General features: G+C 39.2%; 1 protein-coding gene across 6 annotated transcripts in view; it reads right to left on the reverse strand.

Annotated features, from left to right (window-relative positions):
- The window catches only part of gulp1a (GULP PTB domain containing engulfment adaptor 1a), a 57,643-nt gene extending 44,815 nt beyond the window's left edge, over positions 1–12,828 (reverse strand). For 2 of the 6 annotated variants that reach the window (XM_007552258.2, XM_016671610.1), the window contains exon 1: positions 12,625–12,825. The gene's annotated coding sequence lies outside the window, so the exon portion shown is untranslated. Of the gene's footprint in view, positions 1–12,614 lie in introns of all 6 variants that reach the window. The other 4 variants (XM_007552260.2, XM_016671609.1, XM_007552262.2 and 1 more) reach the window with 4 other exon arrangements.
- Positions 12,829–22,400: the final 9,572 nt, after the last annotated feature.

The following is a 22,400-nucleotide window of genomic DNA, read 5'->3' on the forward strand; positions in this document are numbered from 1 at the left end:
CTGATCCCATCTGGCCTGATCCCACCTGGCCTGATCCTGATCCCATCTGGCCTGATCCCACCTGGCCTGCTCACACCCGATCCCACCTGGCCTGATCTCACCTGGCCTGATCTCACCTGGCCTGATATCACCTGATCCCACCTGGTCTGATCCCACCTGACACTAAGATCAGTGGAGAACCAATAAGTCGTTTCATGTCCTTCATGTTAGGAGATCAGCCGATACTCGAGAGAGAAACTGATCCAACCTGCTGATCATTTGATGCTGATGTGTAAAAAATGAAGAATTTCCTTATTTGTACTGAAGCAGAAATTTGATACAAATAAGATGCTCAACTTTCCTCATTTTAACACAACATTGTGAAGCATTTCTGATAAAATTACAACTTATTCTCATGTTATTATTGATTTATTCTCGTAATTTACATTATTCTCGCAAAATAACCACTGTTCTTAGTGTGACTTTAACAGCATATTACGACTTCATGACAGAAAATAACCGACAGCTTCGGGTTCAGAGAGCCGTCAAACATGGCAGAGTGGATTTTAATAAATCAGTCCAGGGGCTAAAAATGACCCAAAAGCTGCATTTCGTCTGGTGGACCATCCTGCTGTAAAACATCTGAAGAAACATTTTCCCAACCTTGATCTGATTCGGAGCCTTAAGGGTTAATAAATATCATGCTTCTTAAGGAAAACCTTCAGATTTCAGGATCTGAGCCAATAAACCGACACTGTGGTCCAAACCGACGCATCAGAAACAAAAACCCGCTTCAAACCCAAACAGAATGAATGTAATGAGACCAAATAAATCCAATTAGTTTAATGTGAGTGATCTTTATGGGGGAGGCTTTCTGACTGATAGCAAAAGAAGGAAATAATAAAACGAGGTGTTTACTCTGCAGCTCTGCCTGCGAGTCGGAGATAATGCAGCCTGAAAATTGGAGCGAGAGAAGAAACCATCGTCTGAGAAACACCCAGAAACCCACAGAAGTGCTGCCAGTTTGCTTCCCGGTGCGGCCATGTTGGACAAAGGAAACGTTCCCTGCTGAGAAATTAACGGCGCTCATCAAGGAATAAAAGAGCCGTAAAGCGCCGAGCCGTTCTCAGCGGCTCGGGGGGAAATTAATGGACAGGACGGGTTTTTCAACGCTGCTGATGTTAAATGTACGCAGAATGTCATGAATAAAACAGAAACGCATCCGTCTAATGTTCCCTTTAAATGAGTTTTATGCCCATCAACCAGGCTCTTCATCACCCAGATGTGCTCCTCTTCATCTTCTGACCAGGAAGCATTCAGACTTTCACACGCTGCAAAGCTGCTGCGACAAAAACAAACTGATTTCACTCATCATTGCACAGACTTCACAAAACGACATTGAAATGTCATTATTGTTATTATTATTCAACTCATTTTAAATAAATAAAAAAGAAATAAGAAAATAAAAAAACGCAAAAAAAAATCTACAAATATTAAACCAGAATTCCATAATTAAAGGTTTATTAAAAATAAATACTAATAAAAAACAAATCACTGAAATTCAACCAGCCACAAAGTTATTTACAATTGTGATGATCAGAAGTCAAAAATATTAGTTTGGACAATTTCTCCAAACGTCAGAGCTGCTCTTATTAAACAAATGATGGTTTTGTTCACCAATGAAAACTAAATTCTGTCACATGAACTAAAATGAAAAAGAAAAGTTTATTGATTCTTTTGGAGAAAAACTGAATTAAGGTTCTGAATTAAAGCTCATTTCCACAGCAAAATCTTGACACTTGTAGCGCCCCCTGCTGTTTGCTCAGAGTACTGCTGCAGAGAACTGAGCAGAGGAGACAGGAATCATGTTTTCAGATGAAGGAGTGAACAGAAACACGGCCGAAGCTTCAGAGCTGCTCTCATTAAATCTGTGAACGGTGAGCAGAGTCAGCAGCCTTCCTGAAGTTAAACAGGAAAGTCTTTGTTCTGGATGCAGAACCCGACCAGAACCAGAGCATCAGCAGTAAACTCCTGTTGTGAAACAATACACAGGGAGCCATTTTGCTTCTGGCTAATGCTTCACTGTCTTCATGCTGCAGCGTTTCTACATCCTGGTCATAATTTAACGTCCATCAGAATTATTTTAGATTAAAGTTTCTGCCAACTCAAAGGCAGAAGGAGTAGAAAGTAAATACTCCAGGTTCTAAAATTACTCAATTTGAACCAAAATTCACAAAAATCCAATGATTCCAAACAGAATTAGCTATAATTTTAACCAGAAAATTGTGAAAATTACAAAAATCAATTCACTTCATGCAATGACAATTTTGGAGAAAAAACAAACTCATGTTTTTGATAAAAGATTTGGCACTAGGAGGCGGCGTTTTTAATTGGTTTATTTTGTAAATCTGCAATCGAAACACTTTTCCCCCATCAAACGAGTCACATGATCAACAACAGGATGTTTCTACTGGTAGAAATGCCGAAGAGGACCATGAAGGATGATGGCACATGAACAAACTTAATCACTTATTGAATTTTGTGAATATTCTACTATCAAAAAATTATTTCAAAATTGCGATGTTTCCATTAAATAAGAAATGGCATCATCCTCCAACTACTTCCTGTCTTCTTCTTTGTGGTTTACGCCAGTAGTACATCCTGTTGTTGATCATGCGACTCGTCTGATGGGGATGAAAAATGTTCTGTTGCAATTTTGCTACATAAACCAAAAACCAACCTCATCCAATGCCAAACGTTTTTATCAAACACGTGTTTCTTTTAAACTGAAGTGTTTCCATTAAGCACATTTATTTTCAAAGTGTCAAATTGTGCAATTGTATGTTGAATGGAAAAGCAGCTCCTGCGGTTCACTGGAGTGCCAGAGATTTAGAAATGGCTTTGATTTGTTCCTGAATTTCTTTGGAGGTCTTCTAATATCTGGAGCATGTTGTGTTACTTGTGTTGTCTTAACTAATATTTACTGTTCTGAAACACTAAAGTGTAACAAAGATGCAAAAGAATAGGATATCAGGAGGGGGGCAAACACTTTTTCATGCCGCTGCGTTTCAGTTGTTGCAGGATATTGTTTTCTATTACTTAACCCGGCTAAACCCCAGTAGCTCATTTGGTTTCAGTCTTTTCCCTCGGCTGTAATTTAATTTCTAAGTGTCTGGCTCTTATTAGAGATGGAGGAGAGGCTCGTGTTTGAGTGGAGATGCTGCCGCCGGCTGCTGAACGCAGACTGCATCAGCGGCGAGGTCGTGACCCCAAACAGACCGAAGGGAGGATCAGAGAAAACATGAACCCACTTCCAGTTGGTTCCAAGCAAACAGTGGCGAATAAAACAGGCTTCCAGCTGATTTATCATTCAGCCCAGATGTGCGCTCGCTCTATTTATGGCTGCAGCTGTGATTAAAACTTGATAGGTGTAGTGCTAACCGTTTCTCATCCCATTAGCTTATCTCTCACAGCGACAGACTCCAATTCATCAGGAAATTGCCTTGCAGAGACATCAATTAATCAAAACGGACAACCTTAACCGTGAGGAGATGTCTTTGTGACATTCAGGAGGAGGAAGATCTTGAAAGGGTTAAAACCAGAGATAAAACAGGAACACATCAGGCGTCGTTATTTGGTTCTGATCAGAGGAAGTGTTTGGTCGTAATCGCTGTTAGCTCGTCGACCTCGCACACCGAGCTTTAAATGTCAACGGCTGACAGACGGTTCTGAATACAGAACACATTTCTGGGTTCAAAGAGATTCACTCACTCCAAACCTTTAGAGAGTATCCTGCTTTGAACTGGACTTTAATAAAAGGAAAAGCAGAGATGAAGGTTTAAAAATGATACAAGGACAGTTTTAAGATAACCAGGAGAACAACATTTACGCCGCTCAGATTGAGGAATATTTTCCATTTTCTACATTCAACATATTAAGGGTTTATTCCCTCCAGTCCTGTTTAGTCCGGTTCAATTTAACTCCAGTCCGTGGTTCTGGAAAGTCCGGTTCGGTTGGGAAGGGTGAAGTCGACAAAAAACATGTAACTCTGGTCCGCCTACAAACCTCAGTTTGGTTGAAGTGAACTCTGGTGCGGTTCAGATGCATGTGAACGCCAAGCAGACCAGAAACAGGAAGTGGACTACAGCACAGGGCATTCTGGGTAAATACAACTAAACAAATGTGTTAGCTTAGCGCTAGCGGCAGAAATGGCTTGTGGTCTTTAACCAAAGACAAATAACCGCTAAAATCTAATGCCTCCATTTTTGTTTGAAGGAAGTTCACCTGTGAAGAAGACCTGCGTCTCCTTTAAATGACATGAAACAACATCAGTGGTTCTTGGTACAGCGCCCCCACAGGCCAGGAGGGGAACAGGTTACTCAAAGGGTTTGGTTGGTTCGACAGAAAATGGAGCAAATGTTGCAGTTTTCTTCCACAATGGAATCAAAAAATTCCATGTTTGGTACGGGAACTAAAATCTGAAAATACTTGAGACTCCTTCTAAACACACCAATAACTGTATAATTTTATAATTCAAAACACCAAATAAAACCTTAATATGCATTAATGGGCACAGTGGAAACTGTCTTGTTACTGCAGAAACTAACAGCAAGCAGCCGATAGTGTGTGAAGCAGCACCGAGTCCAAATATTTCATGTTCCTAACCTGCATCTTCTATGAATAAAACCAGAAAATCCACACTGGATGCTGTAACACTCTGAGATCTTACATCCAGCAGCTGAAACTGGGTGTTAAGTTTAAAAGTAAAAATAAAAAAACACACTTCATTCAAAGTTTTATTTTACTGTTGAGACCTCATTTTTAAAATAATCCAAAAACTATTAAAATGTATTCAGTTTTTTATAGATATTAAAGAAGAATCAGAATCTGATCTCATTTTCTCTCTTAAATTTTCATTTAATTTCTCATTTTCTGACCAACGTTACTGCTGAAGGTTTAGCCAATCAGAGTGAAGACCTGTTACTGGGTAAAAGTGCCGCAAAAAAGTACATTTTATTAATTCTCCAGGCTATGTTAAAGACATTATTTGTATCATTATTTTAACTGTTTTTTCCGGGTCAAACATCATGAGAAAACCTGGGAAAAAGATTCATCTCCATCGCTGCTGCTGACCTTCAGCCGCAGATTGAGTTTGCTCAGTTGTCATGGCGATCGTCGAGGCTGAACTTCAGCCTCAATCTACCTGAGAGCGCTGATAAATTTCTCCCAAGTAGATTGAAATGCATCCATTTTGCTGCTCAAACACCCTGCTGCCCTCTCCGCCTGGAGGGTTCTGCTGCGGCCCGTTTGGAGCCGCTCCTCGTCTCAAACACTTTCAGCTGCTTGGTGTCAGAGAGGAACAGGGAGGATGGATGGCAGGAGAGATGACCGGACTGTTACCAAAACCTGGAGGTTTATTCAGAGTTTCTAACGTGTTTTAAAACCAGTTTATATTTCCTCAGTTTGATTTTCTCCAGCTGCCCTAAAAACACACTGCTGATGCTAAATAAATGATTCTAACATTTATCATAAATGCACAAGAACAATTATGATTGTATTTATTTTACCACACATACCTCAATAATAGATTTAACCGACTCCTAGAAAAGATCTTAATTAGCAAAAACGATAAAGCGCTAAACCAAAAATTAGCTTAGCTAACTCTGAAATCACTTAGCATACCTAGCTACGAATTTTTCTAGATAAATTCTTATTTACTTCAATGTTTTGTAAACTTTGAATTGAATAAAGTTTGATTTGGTTAGATGTTTATTTTTATGCTCTTATTTTGAAAGGAGTGAAGACTGTTTACACAACAGCTTGTTTTATTACACTATGTTGGTATGTTGTTTTAGCATTAGCCTCTATTCAATACAGGCTTTAGCATTAGCTTGCAATAAATACAATGCTGGTGTAGGGCTTTAGGATTAGCTTCCGCTAAATAAAATATTGCTATAGCATTTTAGCATTAGCTTGCAATAAATACAATGTTGGTATCACACTGACATACCATGTTGGTAAAGCGCTATGGCGCTTCAGCATTAGCAAATGTTTGTAATGTAAGGTTACCATAGCTACAGCTAAAGTGCTAAAGTGCTTTAGCTTTAGTTTCTGCTATGCACTTACTTGTTTTTAGAAGCTTAGTTTCATCTAGAACCACATTACAAGAAATTCTGTAATTACAGAAATTTGTTTGAATCATGAAAAGCAAAAGGTGAAACAAAAATACTGACCCCAGCAGGTTTCTATTCTGATTTTAACTGTACTCAACAAACCGTTTATCAGTCTTTTTAACGTCTGAGGTTCACAAAGCCTTTACAAACATCTCTCTCTTTTCCTCTTCAGTTTTATAAATGCTCTATAAATGCAAAGGCTTCAGTTCCTCATGCAGCAAAGTCAAGGATCCTGTTTTCTCTGCAGCTGACCTTTCAGAGAGTCGCCTGCTAGCAGAAAGCAGAGAGGAGCCACTCTGTTCGTTTAACTCTGAAACGCGTCGCAGCGCTGCAGAAACCCTGATCAGCTCAGACAGGAACAGGAAGCAGACGCGCCGTCCAGCTTGGAGGTCCATCCATCACGCTGAGAGTTTTCATTAGGACCAACTCCTGCTTCCGATCGCTAATTAGGGAGAGTTATTTACCTTCAGCTCATTAAACTTTCTGTGCAGACAGAAGGAGCAGCCGTGTTTTTTTACAGGTTAAAGCATTTTCAACTTTTAGCTTCAAAACGTAGATTTTACTCATTTAGACTCTTCCTCGTCCTGCTGCAGAGGTCGTCTGTTTCTGCTGCATCAGCGACTTTACGTTACCTGCACATCAATTCTCTGATAACCGCACCATGAAGATCTTCCTCTGAATCACAACGCGCCGCCAAAACTGGACCGTGCGACGTGTTCGAACGCTCGTTAATTAAACGATGATGTCATCCAACCGGAGCTGCACCTCCTTCCTGCTCAGGTCGCAGACCAAACCTCACCCAATTAATGAGTTAACGAACAAAAAGATTACTGGTAAAACAAACATGTCAGCAAAAAGGCAAATCAAACTGCTCCACATGATGAAAAGACAACAAACTGTGAAAACAGCAACAAACATTTCGGTTTATCACCAAATATGTTGGTCAATGTTCAAGTTATTATGAACCAAATCTGAACATTTGGGCTTGAAGGAGCTCAGTGTTTCAGCTGTTTTACCGTTTTCTGGAAGTTTGTTCTAGATTTGTGGTGCATAGAAGCTGAATGCTGCGTCTCCATGTTTGGTTCTGGTTCTGGAACCAGAAGAGCTGACAGGTCTGCACAGAACCCAAAAATTATCCTCATGTTAAATTAAAAAGTAACTGGTCAAATTATAATCATTTAATAATTAAAAATGACATCATCAGACGGATCAAAATATAAAGTTAGGTGGAAATGTTGCTGTTGTAAAGACCAAAATGACAATAATTTATATAATGTACAAAAAAATAACAAGTCAGGCAAAAGAAAATGTTTTCAAATCAGTTTCTTTGAATAAAAAACTTCAGAAACTTTAACAGAAACTGCAGGTGTGAGTCTGTTTCACTCAGTGGGTAGAAAACCCAGAAATTTTACTCGAGTAGAAACTTCAGAGTAAAATTACTCAAGTAACTGAATCCAGTTACTGTGAAGCTCTGGCAGGTCGAAGCAGCAGCAGCAGACCTTTAATGTTTAAACCGGTTAGTCATTTATAAACTAAAACCGTATTTTAAAGTTTATTCTCAGAGTTTCATCTCGCTGGGACGTCAGTCCTCTGATCCTGGAGATGTTCTGCAGGTGATGGAAGGCCGACTTTGCAACTGACTTTATGTGACTCTGAATATTCAGGTCAGAGGTCATCACTATCCCCAGGTTTCAGGTTAGTTTTATTTTGAAGGGCCAGTCCGCTAACGGAGGCCTGATGATCCTTTCTGTCTGTTTTGGTTTTTTATTTGGTAGCGCTTTGTGTGAAGGGGTTTACAGAAGACTGACGTGAGCATGAAGGCGTCTTCATAAACATTTACAACTGATGACACTTTAGTAACGTTACATTAAAAGCGTCATTATTTACCGAATGACGCTTCATGAAAACAGTCATGAAGACGCCTTCATGTTGGTCAGTCTGATCCTTCAAATTAAATGTCACCATTTGTTTATTTTGGATATTTATCTTCCAGTTCCAGCGTTTAATTAGTTTATTGATATTTGAGAACGTGTTCTTGGGTTTTCATCCAACAAAATTATTTATAGCGACCAGCCTGACCGGGGATTTGTGGACTTCAGTCACAATCGCAGAGTTCAACTGGAACTCAAACTTTTAAAGTACGGAGGACAGCAAAGGTCAAAAAACTACATTCAAATTTACTTCATGGATCCCAAACAGAAACTAAATGTTGTTGAAGCTCCTATTAATTCATAATTTTGGAAGCATGGGAGGATTTCTGTCCTACCGTCACAAACATCAACATGTGGAGCTTTGGTCAGCTTTTCAGCGACTCGCACTCCAGAAGGATTTGATACGAAACAAAAGGACGTTTATCTGATTGCTGCGGTGGAGGATCTGTGATGCTGTGGGCCTGTTTCTGTTCCAGGATATCCGTACGAGGCTGCAGCACTTTCTCTCTCTGGCATTGTATTCAGACATCAAAGCACTAAATATAAACCTTCATTACTGACGGGGCTGAAGCTGCTCTTATTTATTTATTTAGTCTCTTTGTAGGTCTTAATATTCTCTCATTTGGAGAACAAAGAAGCTCCATTAGCAGCGGAGAGAGAGGCTCCAGTTAAAGAAAACAATACGGGGCTCATCAAAAGCAAAGAGAAAGTGAGACAAAGACGCGAGATGAGAGGACAGAAACCAGAACCGGCACTAATTAAGGAGTCTGCTAACCGAACACAGGCCTCCTTCAGGCGGCGGCTGGACGTCACGCAGGACGGACAATAAACTCAGAGGAACCGAATCCCAAACAGCAGGCAGAGCCGAGTCTGCAGCAAAAACTGCTACAAATGATGAGCATTCAGTTCATGTCATCAGTTTATCGATGCACACATTTACATGCACTTGGCGTGTGGAGGGAATTTATTAAAAATGTTTAAATCAAATTAATTTCATTGTGTGTAAACACAACATTTTCATTCTTCTGATAAATCAATTAATAAAGAAACATATGAGCTCAACAGCAAATATATTTATAGTTTTAATCTGTTATTCAACCATCAGATTGGAGCTAGCTGCTCCGGAGCTAGTGGCTAACGCGCTAACAGAAGAGCTAACTTTAGCTTTCTGCTTTAGCGGTTTTGCTAACTTTGAAAATGTTTAGCATACTTAAAATAATTTTTCCAAACATATTTTTATTTATTTTCTGCATCTATAAATTCCTTAGCATTAGCTTCCACTAAATATTGTAAATATAGCAAAAAGATATGATTACTTAAAGTCCCGACCCAATATTTCTATTTAATTAATAAATGATAATTCCTTTTATGAATTTAAAATATGTAATAGAATAATTAATTCACCATAAAATTATTCTAAATTATGTATAAAATTATTATAGATGCGTTTTTAAACTATATTCTTAATACAATCAACATTTTGTTATATCAGAAAATAAATATTTTCAAAACTAAAAAAAAACTAAATTATAAATATGAATACATATTCAACATATTTTAATAATTTTTAAAAATGTAACTAGTTTTTAGATTATATAATTGATTATTCTAGTGTATTGTTTCAGAATAATAAATATTTATATTGACTTAAACTGTTGATGTGTTTACAATTGTTTTTATTGAAATTAAAAACTAAATTAAAAATGACAGTAATAATGCTTTTAAAATTTAAATTTTCTACTTTGAATATCTAATTGTCATTAATAATAATTTCTACAAAGTAAATTATGCGACTTTAACGAGCTGCTGTGGGACGGTTTGATTGTTGGACCAAATATTCGTGGTCTTTAGATCCAGCAGAGAGATGTTGGATCATTAAACAGTAAAACGAAAACATTAGAGGTTTAAACAATCCTTTGATCCGGAAGCTTCTGTCTGGTTGAGCACAGCAGGGAATCAGCTGCACCTTCAAACCACTTTGTCTGTCAGGGATTTCTCTGCAGGTCGTCCAAAACGCAGAATAAATCATTTCCACTGAAAACTTTCCTGCTGCTTCTTTGGCTCAAACCTGGTCCAATCAGAACCTCGTCAGGCGAAATCACAGGACCGCCTGCGTTATCTCCTTCCAGCTCCGACACCCAGGCATTCAGACACCTCTTTCTGCCCATTTCTGTTGTTTTACTGGGTGCAAACATGAATAAATGCAGATTACAACCTATTTTAGCTTCATGTTTCATTCTGCTTTTAAGCCCTTATGATCTGAATTCGCTTAAAACATTTTAAAATTACATAATCTGTTTTTTGACATCTAAATTACGTAGATTGTTGATCTGAATACAGAATATAGGAAGCATATACATTTAAAAACAATTTAAATTTAAACTCCGACCACTAGGTGGCAGCAGAGAGTGTCCACTTCGTGGCTAACATGTTGTCCTGGTTGAGGTTTGGAGCAAACTTTAGCTTTTTTGGCTTTGCAAACATCGTCAGTTTATTAATATCCAGTATCTCAATTCTAATTTCATGTTCAGGTTTATTTTTAAAAATGGGACAATACGTGTTAATGAATGTAAATACATGAGACGTTAGCCATGTGGCTAATATCCATCTCTAGTCCCATTGGCAGGTTGAAATTATACCAGAAATTATAAAGGATGCAATAACTGCCCATTTCAAAATAAAAGCGTGAAGCACAAATATGAAGCTCTGAATCCTGAATGCATCAGAGCTGATTTCAATGGTTCAGCGTGATTTTACCTCCAAAATGTTAAAAGGTGACAGGAAGTTTGAAAATATCACTGTATTTTATTATTCAACAACATTATTGGCAATACTTAAACATCTAAAGAGTCTTTAAAAAAGTTAAATACAAAGAAGTAAATGTAATTTTTTGTGCTTTAGTTAAATCACACATTTAAATGTAAAATAAATATGGTAAATGGACTGAACTTATATAGCACTTTACACTAGAGTCACATTCACCCATTTGCACTCACATATGCAGATCGGTAGGCAGTTTGGGGTTGGGTGACATGAGGCAGGATCAAGCTGGAATTGAACCTACAACCTTCTGATCACAAGATGACTACTCTACCCACAGAGCCACAGTCGCCCCTGTTATATTACCTAAAATGGACAAAGACGAGAATGTATTTCTATGCTTTAATAAATATACTTCATTAAATATTCTTATGCATTTTCTAGGCATTTTATAGCAAAATGCCTAGAAATCAACTGAAGGTTTTAATCAACCTTCAGTTGATTAAAAAAATGACTTAAATGAAATCTGACTACAATTTAATGTCTTGAAATCGGGTATCTGTCTCTTTAAGAAGCTCCTGCGTTCAGCATCACAACAATGCTCCTCCATGATGCCATTAATACCGCTCTTAGGAGCATTGGACTGAGATGTAGTTAGCTTAGCGGATGCCGCTTGCGCGTCAGATTTACTGTCGTACCAGAAACGAGTGAAAACAAAGGTTTTCACCGGAACTAAAAATGCAATTAATCATGTTAAAATCTGTGAAATTATTAATTAAAATGAACAAGTATATTAATAATAATAATAAGTAGCTTGACACCAACAGGAAAATGAATTGACACACCTGTCTGCAGCCTACTGTACAAATTACTGCATATTTAACACATTTTAATAAAACAATCAGAATAATCATAATGTTCAGTTTTCATGCTGTTGCATCACCACATGCATACAGTCTGAGGCATAAAGAAAGCAGAAAGGCATGCATGTGCCTGTCAGGAAGTATCAGTGATGCTGTTTATTTGCAGTTTGAACCTGCAGATATTTAGGATATTTAAATGTAATTGCATTTGTATTTTGCGGCAATTTTTCCAGGCAACAATGCGGAAAACCTGCTAAACCTTCATTCCCACTGCGTCTATTTTCCCCTAAAAACCTGCGACAGCCCGGCAAGAAGTTCAGATAGACTTTATAATCATTTACCAGAGAAATCAGAGTTTAAAATCAACCCGAACCGAACTCATTGCACAACCGGATCCAATGGTTCAGGCGCAAAACAAAAAGCAGAAGTCCCTGAAACATTTCCGAACCCGCTCCAGCGGTTCCGACGAGCTGCACATGAAGGAATGCGTCCCATTTCTCTCCATCTAAGCCGATTATGATTCGAATAAAGTCGACTTCATGTTCCACATGCTGGGATTTACAGCAACAACCTGCAACTGACTGACAAACCCAGCGTGGCACTTTGAGAAATATCCAAACATTCTGCGCCAAAAACAAACAGCGGCATTCAGCGCCACCTGAGAGCGCATTCTGCGCAGCAGAGGAAGCAGATCCGCACATTTCAAACGGAAAAAATAAAAGATTTCTGGACCGAAACCGAGCCAAGACTCGACATTTCAGCGGAGCCACTCCGAGCTGCACTTTGCAGCGACTTGAGCAACAAAAGTTTCCCGTTAGGTTCGGCCACGAACTCCAAACCCGACCAGAAAGCGTCAGAACCGGACCGGGTTCGGATTAAAAAATAATAATAAAATAAAATCAAACCACCTGTACTCACAGAGAAACCCGCGGAGGTCCGGAGAAACCCAGAAAGCTCCACATCCAGCGCTCTCATCTCCTCCTCTTCCTCAGCTCGCCTCCACAGCTGCTGGAAGTTCACTGACGTCAGCTCTCCGCTCCAAACGGGAATAATGCGAGGAAGAGGAGGGACGGGGGGAGGAAGACGCCCGGAAACAATCAGGGGGGCGGGGGCCACATCAGAGCCGCTCATTCAACACAATGGCCGCCTGAAAAGAAAACATAAAGCCGGTATGATGCCTGCGCAGAAACCGCAGGAGCTTTTCACTGAAAATCATCTGGAAAGCTCAACAGCAGGGGCGAAGCTACGGTCTGAGAACACGGGGGCCTCAGCCCTGCACACAAAGATTTAGTTTTTTAAAAAGTGATTCATCTTTTGTGTTTTTAATATTACATTTAATTTGTGTTTAGGGTTGCTATAATATTATTTATTTACATTGATTATGGGGAGTCATTTCATTGAAATCAATCAATCAATCAAATCAAATTTTACTTGCATAGCACATTTCAGCAGCAAGGCATTTCAAAGTGCTTTACATAATTAAAATAAAAACAGCATGTGACATTGAATTGAATAAACAGTGAGAAAGAGAAAGACATTTTGAAAAAGATTTAAAAAGATAAAAACATTAAAACCCCTTTTAGGACTTCAGTTAAATATCGTTTAACTGGGACTCTAACCCTCTGGGACTTTAGTCAAAAACACCATTTGACAAGGACTCCAACCTCTAGGATTTTAGTTGAAACGCCGTCAACTGGGACTCTAAACCCCGAAGGACTTTAGTTAAAAGTCATTTAACAAGGATTCTCACACCCCTAGATATAGATTCGTTGAACTGGGACGTTTTCCGGGGGGCTTTACATAGACAGTGTGAAAGAGAAATAAAAAGAAGTTAATAACTAGATGAAAAGTAAAGATAAAAACATTAAAAACATCAAAGACATCAAAACCCGCAATTTAGCCATAAGCAACTCCAACCAGGTGGGTTTTAAGTTGAGATTTAAAGGCTCTCAGTGTTTCAGCTGTTTTACAGTTTTCTGGAAGTTTGTTCCAAATTTGTGGTGCATAGAAACTGAATGCTGCTTCAAAATTCAACTAATTATTAATAAAAAAATATATAAATAGTAGAAAAATATATTTAATGGGCTCATTTTTCAACTTTTATAAAATATTTATTTTTACACATTTGTTGAAACTGTCACTAGTGATGGTGTCAGGCAGATAATCTGAAAAATAAATAAATAAATTCTAGAGAACAGACTGAGCAGCACAGCTAACCCTTACAGGAAGTTAGAAAACAAGCATTATGATGTGTTTATAAACCATTGCTTCAAAATTCATTGTTTTAGCAATGTTTTAACCACATTACATATTTTTTAAACCTTTGGTTGCTTTCATTCTGGATAAAGAACCTACTATACGTTTCAGGAAGAGTTTTGACAAACGTAAAACAGTTTTAAGTGCAAAGGAAACAGATACAGATGTGCCCAAATGTTTAATATTCTTAACAACATGTACCCACAATAAGAATCACACATATTTAAATAACCCATGATGGGCATTTTGATGCATTTTTAATTGTTTACTAATCAACTAGGAGGTCATTTAATTTGCTATTTCAATTAAAACGATAATATTTAATATTGGAAATCCTTCAAAGACTCAAAGAACACAAAGGAAAGTCACTGAATGTGACCATTACGGCAGATTGACAAGTCTCCTTCAAAGCAATCAATGGAATATTTTGTTTTTGCCCCCAGCAGCCTGTGTGTGTGGATATTACACAGAGGGATTAAAAAGCTGTTTTATGAAAGCTGGCAGGTTGACAGTTTCCTTCTAATGACCTTCTGCGCCTCAAAGTTTGAGGTGAAAAAGTGCGGGCGTCAGAGGAGGCTCACCTCGGGTGCCGTCTCCGTATTTATAGGCCGGGCGACTCCAGGGACCGTTCTGATGACACCGCAGATAAATTATGAGCCTCCAGGTTTCAGTTAAAGACGTGTTCCAATATGGCCGCCTTAACAAGTTCACGACAGCTAAAAATACCAAGATGGATCACCTCCGACTCCACCGCAGCGCTCCTGCTGGGCTCCACTTCCCTGCCGTAAATCTGACGACTTTCTGCACCACAACTGACAAACATAAATACTGTCAAATTCACTAAGTTACAATAACCATCCTGACGGCCGTGAAGCAGCTGCTAAACAGATTTTTCATTAAACTACATTTCTGTATTAATTTATTATGTAAATGTCAACTTTTCATTAGCTGTAAGTGGAAAACATTATAATTAACAGAAATATAAGTTTTTATAATGAGTTGTGATGAAGTTCCTGAAATAAATGGACTCTCCATAATATTGTAATTTATTGGGTTTCTGTATTTTGCCAAATTGTCAAAGAAAAAGTTGAACAATGTTTTAAATGTTGCCCAGTTTTTTGCGACGTTAACTGCAGCCGTTGTTTTCCTTTTCATTCTCACATTAGACATGAATAACATTTCCACGATGAGTCGCGTCAACCGAACATTAAGCTGCACATGTACACTGTAAAAAACTTGAGCCGCATTTAATTCTTTAAGAAAATGTCAAAGTTTAAAACTCAAATTATCTGATCAAATCTGATTTTTTTCCCTCAGAATTTTCACTTTTTCCTAAATTCTTACTTCTTTTTGGAATTCTGTTTTTCAGAAATTTTTACCAGAATTCTGACATTTTTTTTCTCAAAATTTGACTTTTGTCAGAATTCAGACTTTTCTTTTAAATTCAGGCTTTTTTCCTGGTATTTTGTAGGTTTCATTAGTGCCTGGCAGGTTGCCCCCAGCAGCCTGTATGTGTGGATATTACACAGAGGGATTCGGTGTCCAGCTGTTTCGTGGCGCCACGTTGACCGTTTCCTGTGACGCTCTGTGCTTCGTGCTGCTGTCTCTGCTTTTTAAGAGGAATCCAATTCTCAATGCACAACGCAGCGTTCTGTTAAAATATACGTTATCATCAGCGAGATGAATTCCCCTGTTTGTAATTGAAGAGATGAAGTTCTACATTAGGACTGGCCCACTTATCCATCAGCAGAGCAGTTATTGACTGAAGGTGGAAAAGCGTTTCTGTCTTCGCGCTGCTCAGCAAGCAGAGATGATAAGGAAATGATGCTCTGTCTGTTTTCAGGAGGAGAATGTGAAAATGAAATGTGAGCTTGGCTGATATCAGACACTTCTACTGGGTTCTGGTAAATTAGCAGGCTTCACTGCTGGGTTGAAACGTTTCTACATGCAGTATTCTCTGGAAAAGTGCATCTTTCTTAATTATCATGTATAAATAAAGGAAATCCATTAAAATGCATTGAAAATACTCATTATTTCCTTTATATCAGCTTCTATCTGCAGGATATTTAAGATTCTGCAGCATCTGCTGGATTGATGTAATACCAGGAAACAGTTTGGGAAGTCAGTTCCTTCTTTGTGTGATTATCATAACTTGCCTTCTTGTTTCTACTTTGAATTAAAAGCGCTGTCGTTGCTGGACGTGTTGGCTAGTCTGTCTGCGTTGTAAAGCTGCTGATCAGAGTTAATAAACCCAGAGAAGGAAATGTTATTCTCCTTATAGAGGAGCAGACAGGTGCAGCCTACATGCCAGGCCTGGTGGCAACATCTTAATAGCTTCACTCGGCATGGAAAATGGCCTCTCATGAATCACTGGGGAACGGAGAGTTACAACGCAGTGGCAGCACCATAATGGAGTACTTGGGAGACGTGACAGAAGAGACCTGGTGAGCGCCACCATCAGGATAAACAACATCGTAAAGCTTCATCCAGCCGCCAGGCTTCTCAGATCCATAATTTCATAAACCAGTTCATTGGTGATGCAAAGCCTCATGAGGGTAAATCACTGCCACTCCCAGCTGCTTTCACTTCTGGTTTTTTGTATGACTAACAAGTTACTTTGGTCAAACTTTGAAAACAAACTCAGAAACTGCACTTCTGTGGCGTTGAAACTGGTGCGAGCGCATTTAGCTGTAAGCAAACAATAACTTGTGGTGTTGAACCTTTAAATCCAGAAATGTTAAAATTTTTAACACAATTTACCACTTTTTTTTTAACCTTCGTATTGTGTTTCTGGTCCGTCTGTAAATCTGACGCACAAACTATATTATCTTTGTTGTTGAGCTGAATTCTCATTTTATTCAATAATTTAGCAACAAAAATGTTTTCTGAATTGAAAATGTTGCGTATATAGTTTTCAATTAAAATCTGATTAATAGATTGTAATCCCTGTTCAAGTTGTGCCATCACTAGTTGAATATATAAAACAATTAGCATGTGGAAAGAAGCAGAAGTGCTATAAAAGGTGTTTTCATGCAGTCAGTCGCCTCAGATTCAGCTCTCCCGTTCTGCTGTTGGACTGTAATTGTAAACAAACAATAACCTGAAATATGTCTGAAAATAGTCCATGCAGTTATAAAAATACAGGGTTTATACAGTGAATACATTGTTTTGAGGGACTGGAAGCTTCAAACAGGAGAGGAAAGTTATGCTGCTTTCTGTTCCTGCTGCAGATGTTGCATAAATATTGTAATGCTGTGGAGTTTTAGTCATTTTAAAGGCACTTTAAAATTCAGTTCCTACAGTTTCTCTGTGAAACATGGGAGAAATCTCAGTGAGAGATGAAAGTCTGTTCTCCATCTCTGCTCACATTTTCTCAGAGTGACGTTTTAGCCCAGATCTGGGTTAAGGTTGCCATATTAGCCAAGCGAGCTCGCTTTCCTTCTTAATAACCCACTGCATACTTTAATTGTAATTTTGAGGGGGGAAAAGAACCTGTGCTTTTCTTTTTCTTGTTGAGATGAAAGAATTGTGCAGCTCTGGAAAATAAGGCAGAAAAAAATGAAAAGAGAGATGAGAAGCCATTGTAGCGCTGGCCTCAGGCAACACGGACCCAGAGGGCAGATCTGAGTAAATCAAATCTCCATTACTGAGCTGAAGAGCTTGTGTGCTGGAGATGTTATTACCCTCGTTACTGTGCACAAAAGAGAACAAGCTGGAGGTCTGAGGCTCATTTCAGACTTTATAAATTGACAAAGTTACAGGAAAAATATCTAAAATGATCTGAATGCTCTAACATTCCAAAATATAACTTCTGATTATGCTTTTCCACTCGCTGTGACAAGGAAACGCTCTGCCCTTCAGATAACAGATTGCACAGGGGAATGATTTAAAACCTCATTTGTGTAATTTTAATGGACTGTCTGAAAAGAAACGACCAATTTCTGCTGCTGTTATCGGAGGACCTGCAGGCCTGAGGAGCCCCGGAGCGACAGGGACAAATTCCTGATCCAGCAGCCTGATGATGCAGGAATTACAACCAATGAGCCGCCGCCATTCATTACATGGGTTATTGCTGACAGGAGGCTAAACAAAACAGCAACATAATATTTAAGCCATAAAGATGTAAAATTATAATAAATATTGGAGAATGATGAGTCCACCAGAGGGCGCATTGACGTTAGCTACTAGCTAACAGTTAGAATAATCTTTTAAATAAATCAGGACAATTATCATTCATTAAGAGAATTATCAAAGAGTAGTTTAATAAATATAAATAGTCTAATTTATTATAACGCAGAAGCATTTCTTCAGCGCATGCGCAAGTGAGCAAATGGTACGACGGTGCTTCTGGAAAAGATCGTTATTGATTACGTAACCGATTCAGTTGGTTTTAGCTTTCATTCCCCCCTTCAATAATCAAATCATCATTTGGAACTGCTTTCATATTTCATTCAGGCTACAACACAGAAAAACAGAAGAAATATGCGAAGGAGCGACTATTTTAGCTCCTTTTATTCGATCCAAAAGTGGCACAGACAAGCTGTCAGTGAAAGCGGCGGGCCCTGCTTCTCTTTATCATCACATTACGATGAAAGGATGTCGCTGCCGTTGTAACGCTGAAGGTGTGAGCCAGTTGGCCGCTGCTCCTGCTGAATCAGGTGTTCCGGCGGACCCAGCGCCTCCGCTAGCAGCCGCCGGCCGGATTAGACCAGCTCACCGCCGTTTAGCTTCAGGCTCGGCTCTTGATCTCAGCAGGAGCAGCAGCTTTAAATCTCTGCACCAAAGTGACGTTCAAGTCCAGAATTAAAGCACCGAACTGTGACGACAGGCAGAAAAAAAGCTCAACAGGAAACTCGTCTTCAGAGCCACACAGTGCAAGGATAGAAAAAAAACATAATTATAACAGTAATACAACTTACTGATCTGTTGGGTGGATAAACTTGTCAAATGCATATTCTCTCCAGTCCTCTTCTCTGTTTTTTAAATCCTAAAGTAAAGGGCAGTGACGAAACATCGATTCACAAAAGAATTGCGATTCTCACTACGATTCTGACTTGACATAAAATGTACCAAACTACTGGGGGAAAAAGAAAAAAACAAACCATGCCCTCCTCCATTTTGAAACTACGCGGGGCGTTGTGACGTCACGACGTACACAGTACTGGAACGTACGCATGGGAGGGAAGCGCTCGAAAAAAGAGGAAAATACAGAGAGAGAGAGAGAGAGAGAGAGAGAGAGAGATGGATTCAGTCGACCCGTCTTCGTTGAAGACAAACATTTGAACTAATTTTGTTTTTGTTTTGTTTGGGGTTTTTCCCCTTATTCCCTGGAATACCGAGCTGGACATGAGCTTTACTGTGTGCAAAGTTCGCAAAATGAAGATTCATCACGTCGGAAACGCCGCTAACAAACGGAGCTAAGCTACAGCGTAGTCAAGGTACGTCATAGCCTATGTTTCGGCCTGTTGTGATTGGTCGGAAGTTTGTTGCCATGTTTTATGCGGAAATTCCCTTGGATAGTGATGTCGGTATTTCGCAGTAACTAGCCGTTGGTTTTTGTATCTGCAGAAGCGACATGAATATCAGGAATCATGTAATTTTATTATTATTCACTAAATACCTTCAAACAATGTCAAATAAGTTAAAACTCTTGGATGGAAATTGCAACGTTATCATCCATGGAGGAGGCTGTCTTTAGAAAGGTGGCGCTCTCCTTCAAAGCAAAATGGAGGGAGTAATCCCAACTAAACATTGATTAATTTTTGAAGCTTAAAAACGTGATACTTTAATCTTTTAATTTTGTCTTCCAAACCAGATTGGAGTAGATTGTGAAGATCTTTATAGATTAAAGCAAAAATCATTATGAATAATCGTTTTGGATCGTAAATTGATCTTGATTCTAATCGTAGTTCAACCCTGGTAATGAAAAAAGTAATAAATGTTCTTATATATCCCATCTGATCTGGAAACATCTTGGGATTGCCTAGAATGAGCTGGAGGATGTTCTTTTAAATATTTAGCTCCAAACTAAATATTTAGCTAGCTAAGTATTTAGCCAGCTGTGTCCACAGGTAGCAGGTAGCAGACCGCTGTCCAAACCTGTTGGAGTTCATTCATTTTGTCTCTGTGCTCCACCAGGTCCGTTAACCAGTTTCAGGACCCAACCAGAACCCCTGAGTGTAAATGATAATGAGATTTGATTATATTTAAAAGCAGGCTTTAATGCCCAAAAATGATCAAATGTTACAAGCCATACATGTCATACAAATGGATCAGAAACAGTTTCATTCACTGTCCAGCGCTGGGCCACACTGAGCTCACCTTATGGATGAAACCAAGTCAGGCAAAGATTGTAGAGTTTAGCTTTTTATTCATCTCTGCAATCTGTACCCTCCCTAAAGGGCAGACTAACCAGCTTCAGTCTGTTTATGTATGACTGTCGGCAGACATACATAAACATGGTTATGTAAGCTGCAGCGTGTAAGCAGTTAAAAGAAGCTACAAGAGACGGAGGAAAAGTCAAAACCTACAACAATCTCCTCCTAATTTTTATAGCTACGTGATGATAAGTAGTAAATAATGCTTCTGGACTGGCTAATTAACTATTGTGTTAGCTTAGCAAGCTAAGCTAAATATTTAGTTAACTAGCTAGCCAAATATTTTGCTGGCTAATTAAATATGTTATGTGATATTTGTACAATAACTAATAATGTGTTAAAAATATAACTTTGAAAAAATGTGCCTCCATTTTTTCTCTTTTTTCAGGTTAATAACCCAAATTATTGCCGTTAATTACAAACAGAATCAGGTAGTTTCAGTCATTCTGTTGTTCACATTCAACGCAAATATTCTGTCAAACACCCGAAGAGCCACAGGTTGCATTTTCCTTTGTTTTGTTTTATTTTGTCTTCTCCACCAACCTCAGTGTGTAACGCTTCAACATCTAACATTAAATGATATTATATAACAAACGGTTTCCAGCCTGGAACTATTTTTACAGTTTCCCCGTCTCCCTGTCTGTTGTGAGGCGTCGTGTCCGTGTGACGGGACGAGGATCTCTGGAGAGCGATGACGGCTCAGGCTCTCCGTGCTTTTAAACTCTGAAGCGTCTGAGCTGAAATGTTCATCCTGTGTTTCTGCACAAGCTGAACCAGGTCTGGAGCCCAGACAGCTTTAACTCAGACTCTTTGTTCTGCACGTAATGATTGATGGTAGACTTCTAACCCACATGCAGAATCAGGCCCAGAGGCTACTGGTGAGCAACAGTTTATTAGAAAAAACTATCACAATGTTTTGCAGGTGATCCGTAGGTATAGGTCCGAGTCTCTCCTGGAAGCGGAGAGAACAGGTTAATGATTTGGCCAGAGGTGGACAAACGTTTGATGGGTAAATGGGAGTAAACAGCTTACGTCTTCTTGGAAGGCTTTCCGATGGGGGGGAACGAACAGTGGGCTGGAGCAGGCAGATTCACCAATGGAAGTTGACCGATTCCTGGAAATGAAAGACAGGGAACAAGTGAGGAGGGCTGACAACAGGCAGAGGTTTTTTCGAGAAAGTCACAATAATGCTAGCGTTTCCGTAGAAGGCTTAGCGAGTTAGAGACTACCGTGAAGGAATAATCATCCGGCGGAGAGGAGAGGTCTGGTAGCTCCTTAAATCCTCTCTTGACTGATGATCCAACGAGCTTCAGGCGTGCAGCTCCACTCCAGGCCTCTCCCCAACGGGGAGCCGAAGGGGAGAGACACTTTTCTTAAAAGAAAAGCCCAGAACCTGACACCCTGCCTGTGAAATGAATCCACTCCGAGATGCATTATTTACAGCCGCTATGTCTGATCCAGACGACCTTTCATCTGGATCAGACGGTCAGTACCTGCAGAAACGCTCTGAAGATGCAGCTAGCAACAAACATGAAGCCGTTTCAGACTCCATTAGACCTGCAGCCATCTGTGGGTTCAGCTGTTAATAGATTCATTCATTTTCTCTGATGATTTCAACCAAATCATTTATTTTTCTGACCATCTTCTCCAGCCATGCTGCAGCTGATTGAGATCCAAACATTTCTCCTTTTAGCTCCAGGTAAATGCTTGGCTTGAGTGACAGAAGCAACTCTCTGAATCCTGGTGTCTCAGGCTACTTCCTGTTTCACTTTTTCACAGCGAAATGATCGGCCCGATTCCAATGGCTTTCCACAAAAAGAAAAATCTGATCTGATTCACTTCCAAATGTGGGTCTAAATCGGATCGAAGGTGCGGGTCACATTATCGACAACAGGAAGTTACTACTGGTGGAAACAACAAAGAAGAAGATGACAGGAAGTAGTTCAAGAATTATAGCGGGTGACTTATCGCGTGAACTTATTTACATGTGATTTTTAATTGTGTTTCTTATTGGAAATACCGCAGCTGCAAAATTGTTTTTTTTCTTTTCTTTTTTTCTTT

This window comes from Poecilia formosa, unplaced genomic scaffold, assembly GCF_000485575.1.
Source record: "Poecilia formosa unplaced genomic scaffold, Poecilia_formosa-5.1.2 Scaffold47, whole genome shotgun sequence".
Lineage (NCBI taxonomy): Eukaryota > Metazoa > Chordata > Actinopteri > Cyprinodontiformes > Poeciliidae > Poecilia > Poecilia formosa.